This window comes from Glycine max, chromosome 8 (assembly GCF_000004515.6).
Source record: "Glycine max cultivar Williams 82 chromosome 8, Glycine_max_v4.0, whole genome shotgun sequence".
In the NCBI taxonomy this organism is placed as follows: domain Eukaryota; kingdom Viridiplantae; phylum Streptophyta; class Magnoliopsida; order Fabales; family Fabaceae; genus Glycine; species Glycine max.
This window is the reverse complement of record NC_038244.2, coordinates 38,632,663-38,637,929: the sequence shown is the minus strand read 5'-3', so window position 1 is coordinate 38,637,929 and position 5,267 is coordinate 38,632,663. Positions and strand designations below refer to the sequence as shown.

Genomic DNA, 5,267 nt, shown 5'->3' with positions numbered 1-5,267 from the left:
TAGAAGGTAGCAGTTTTAAAATGTGCTATATCAAGTAGTGTTTCAAAAAATACTAGAAACTACTAAAAATAACTTGTTTATCAAATAGTTAAATAAGTTTTTCAGTTAGTAAAAAAAGTAAGAAATTAACTGAAATACTTTACTGAAGATAATCTTAGTGTGATAAAATGTGGATTTCACGGACTAGACCGATCTGTCATACTCATTAAGGGACTCATTTCTTCTAATTTACATATTTCTATGCACACACAGACTTTGAAATCGGACCTTGATACCTTGATTACATGCTTCTGAGATAGTATGATTATATGTCAACTATATCACATTATGTTGGTGAGATGCATCACTATTAAAACATGTTTTACAGATCAAAGCACAAATAAATAGTAGCTTGTTATTGTAAACTAGTAATACATTCAATTTTTCTTCAGTGACAAATCATATCCGGATATGTAATTTATGCACCATTTGCTTCTCATTACCCTTCTGGGGAATCTGGCTTAACTGCTCTCCCTGTGTGTAGGCTAGGCATGAAGTTAGAATGATAACTATCCAAACTTTCAAAAACTTTGGTAGCCAGTTTCATGGCATAAGCATAAGCCTGACCAAGTTATTTGGCAATCACAAGTGAAACCAGTCTGTAACCCTTGTGTATAGTGAAGTGTGTTTTTTCTCTGCATTCTCTTAGTTACCTGGGATAAAATGAGCTATAAGACATAGTAGCCAATGAATCTGCTGCATTGAGAGGGTAAAATGGCTCATCATTTTAGTCATGGAGTTCCATGGTACTTTCATGTATGAAGGGTGGATTGGAAGGAGCTTCCAATTCCAAGTGCTCCTCCTTCTTTGTTGGCATCTTTAATGCCTTTGACATAGATGGTCTTAAGGAAGGGATTTCTTGGGTGCATAGAAGTCCTATGTGCAACACTCTTAAAATCTCATTCAGGACATTGCTTCTATGGTTGTCATCCAACACTAGACATGGATCAATTACTTGTTCCGCAGTCCCTGACTGAAAATGCTTCCATGTCTGATTAATGAAAGAAAGGTACAAGTCAGTTCACCATGCAATCTTGTCTTAACTAGTTGAAAAACAATTAGGACAAATTAACTTATATTGTGCAACTTAAGATTGTAACTAGACTGTCCGAATATTCTGATGCTTTGCTGTTCAGTCTTCCAGTAATTATTTCTAGCAGTAACACTCCAAAGCTATATACGTCTGCTTTTTCTGTTAATTGACCATGTGCTAGGTACTCTGGAGCCATATAACCCCTGCAGGTCCAAAAGCAAAAGATGAGTATACCACTGTTTCAAGTATAATACATAGTAATTACTATTTTTCTGCAAGAGTTTGGTTTCTACTAAAATGTGTTCAATGATGAACGATGGTATGTTATTAGTTTTCAAAAAAGTGCATTATTGGTAATAAATACATACAAAGTTCCAGCAATAGTTGTACTAATGTGGCTCTTATCTTCTTGAAAGGACCTGGCCAAACCAAAATCAGCGATCTTAGCATGAAGCTTTGCATCCAATAAGATGTTGCTGGCTTTTATATCTCTGGATTATCCTAATGTTGGAGTTCTCATGCAGGTAAACCAATCCTTCAGCTGTCCCAATGATAATGTCATATCTCTTGTCCCAGATTAGTTCTTTACCCTTGTTTTTATCTATAATATATAGAGAAATGTTTTTGAGAAAAAATGTATTAAGTTGACATTTCATGACTAACCATGAAATGGAGGGATTTTCGAATCTGAAATGAGACAGTCTATTTCATGAGTTGAGTTATTACCAAATATGAAGCGATCAAGACTTCGGTTTGGTAGATATTCATATATAAGAAGGCTTTCAGGTCCTGAGCAACTGCATCCTAAGAGTCTGACTAGATTCTTGTGTTCCACACTGCTAATTATGTTGACTTTATTGTAGAAATCTGCTGCTTTATGTCTGTTGTTGAAGTATAATGTTTTGATAGCAATCTCTCTTCCATCAGCAAGAACTCCCTGCAATAAATTTTTTGTTAAGAGTGGCTTTGAAATGTAAAATATGGTGGGGAATGGGGATGTAGGTTTGTAGAGGAAAAAATATATAAACCGTTCCAAATCCACCTTGTCCAAGCCTGTTAACTTCATCAAAAGAATTAGTAGCCTTTTCAAGAGAGTACTTGAAGTTCAAGCTATTGTGGTGAAGCTCTTGGCTAACTTTTCTACATCATTTGAACCTAGAAAGCAGAATGACAATTGAGATAAGGAACTTGTTGAAAAAAATTGTGCTATAATACAATGATGATTCCACATTTTATTAAATAGGACCGAGAGGAATGAGATGGAGACTATGATATAAATATATAGTACAAACAGTTACAAAGATATTCTGTTTTGTAATTAGGAAAGATGTGACTTCTGTGTTTGACATACTTATCACAAGCAAATGTATAAAATATTTAAGTCATTTACCTCTTCGTTTCATTTGAATATATCTGTGTTTGCGGATATAAGCCACAATAGCTATTCCAACCACCAAAACAATCACTGAACTGACCACTGCAACCACTATCACTAATACATTATCTGCACAAGTCAGCAAAATGAACTCACACCATTAGGTCTAAATTTTTCACACTGCTAAAAGCTGGATCCTAACAAAATAACCATAACACTCAATTACAGTGAAGAATAAAAATGCAATTTATTTACCTTCTGAACTTCCTTTTTCCTGTTCCTTGTTAAGAAAATCTCTGTCTGAGTACCTCATGAAGCATCCAGTGTTCAATGCTCTCCCTTCTGACCAGGGCAAGCACCCCAATATTGAAGAAGATGCATTCTCAAGACTAGCTCTACAAGACCTTGTGTCCAAACTCCTCCAACAATTAGCAGAACATAGGCTGAATCATTTGCTGTTCCTGCCACAGAAACCTCCTCCCTAGCATACCCTTCATTGTTTGGTGCAGCTTGAACAGCACTCCAAACAACCTTCTTTGCTGCAGCTTGAAAATTTGTGCTCCTCCTTGTTGTGTTTCCACAAACAGCCTTGTCTCCTGGCCCTGTGTACTTGTCATAGAAGCTATACAGCCCTCATGAAGCAACCATTGAGGAATATTCCACTGCCATTATAAGGAAAGCATTGGGGAAGAACCGTGCGTGCCTCAGCATAACATAAAACATAGTCAAGTAATGAGAGATCACCATAGCACTGAGCCAATCCATAGTTAGTGTCTGGTCCTCCTGTCCCTACAACTGCTGTGCCATAACCGGTGTTGTGCATCTGTTCACTGATCTTTTCCATTGTTGCAACAAAATTTGGAACAAAGATAGTGGTGCTGTGCTCTAGCTTATTGAGTTATTGTTACATGTTGTATTGGCAGTTTTGGCTCTTGGTTCTGCCATCACTGTTTTTGATAGCAATACATGCTTCATGAAAATGAAAACAAGGCATTGGAAATAGACAAGAGGGATTGTTTTCTCCATTCTGATATGATTGGATCTGAATCACTTTCTATTGTGCTGATGATAGTTGGGATTCACAACTAGGATCTGAAGAAAAGGAGGGTTTAGAGTCTAGCTGCATCGCTTATGATTATATCGTTTACTATGGAAGAACATTTTACTAAAATCAATAGTGCACTTAATATATTTGACCAAGCTAATGCTTAATGTGGGAAACATCATTAGTTCAACAATTCCTTCCTATCCCAATGATTTATGAGATGTCAACACTTCTCTATTCCTTTAGAAGAAAGGCCACTTGAAGATAGGAACAGATTTTAAGTTGTGTGAAAAGGTAGGAACCTGAGTCGGTTCACAACTTTCTTGTGTCCTCCCTTGAAGTTCCAAATGAAATGAAGTGGAGAAATTATTACATTGTTAGGGCCACCGTGGTCCCACCATTTGGTGCTACCAGGAGGTATGAAATTTATAAAAAATGCGTTTGGAGACTAAAATAGCTTCTAGAGATTACTCGGTGTTACATTAGAATCCTTTCCCATTCACATGGCAGTGTATTTTCAAGGAAAATAATAATGAAATGAGAAAAAAAGAAGAGGAGGGAATGTATGAAGATTTTTTTTATCCAGGGTCATATATCAAGAGTGTTTTTCAGTCACCTGTCAGAAATTAATTCGACTCGGACTCGGATATGTGATTGTCATTTCACACGCGGTGAGAATCAAGAATAAGTTCAGATACTAAATAAATTGTTCCACTTATGTTCTTGCCCAACCCTTTGGGTTAAAATGTATGAAGATTGAACAAAAGTACACAACATCATATCATAGCTCTATGAAAAATGTCATTAAAGACAACCAATTATCCAAGTATGGTGAATCAATAACAATAAATAACTAGTCATGTACCCGTGCGTAAGCAAGGGTCGATTTCACGTTAGTTTCGAAAGCAATTTATATAATTTTATAAGTCATTGTTATGTTTAACATAAATATATATTTTAGTGGAATGCGTTTTTTATGTTAGCAAAAGGAAAAATATATAAAAATGTACATATTTTTCAATAAAAGTTTTTTTTATTTGTTTTTAATAAGATGCTTTTAATAAAAGAATAGAATTATCTCAAATATAGTTGCATGTAAGTTAAAGTTAATATTTTAAAAAAAGATTAGAGTATTAGAGACAGATGAAATAGAATTTTAGTAAAAGAAAGTGATTACTTTAAACCCGTGCGCACTTACGGATTGATTCCATGTTAACTTAGAGAGCAAGTCACATAATTTTATAAGTTATTGTTTCTTCAAAAAGTGTAGAGTATTAGACATAAATGTGATAAAATTTTAGTAAAAGGAAGTGATTAGTTAGAATCAATATTTTGGTCTGTAAACTCTATAAATGAAATGTGCCTTAAATTATTATCGTATATATGATGAATCTATAGGAATGATTTAACCTTACTGACAGCTGAAAATTATATATTTACGATTAAGCAAAATAGTCAATCTCATTAGAAGCTCATAATTTATTACTAATTAATTGATTTTTTTTAAAAAAATTATATGAACAAAATACAATAATAGATTAGTAAAAATTATTAATACTTAATTATGTTTTTTTTTTCGAAATTGGTTAGAGCCAGAAGGCTGAGAACTTATTTTAATCACGAAAGATTAAAGTTGATCTCTGGGAATATTCATTGGTTAAATTGAAGAGTAATTCTCAATTATTTCATTTACAATTATTGCTTCTCTAAAACATAATGGTTAAATAGTTTCAAGTGTTACATAAAGATAAATATTGTATCATTGTTAAATTCTT

General features: G+C 34.0%; 1 pseudogene; it reads right to left on the bottom strand.

Annotated features, from left to right (window-relative positions):
* Window positions 1-590: 590 nt before the first annotated feature.
* Window positions 591-3,791, bottom strand: LOC100796095 (cysteine-rich receptor-like protein kinase 2; annotated as a pseudogene).
* Between the last annotated feature and the right edge of the window lie 1,476 nt (window positions 3,792-5,267).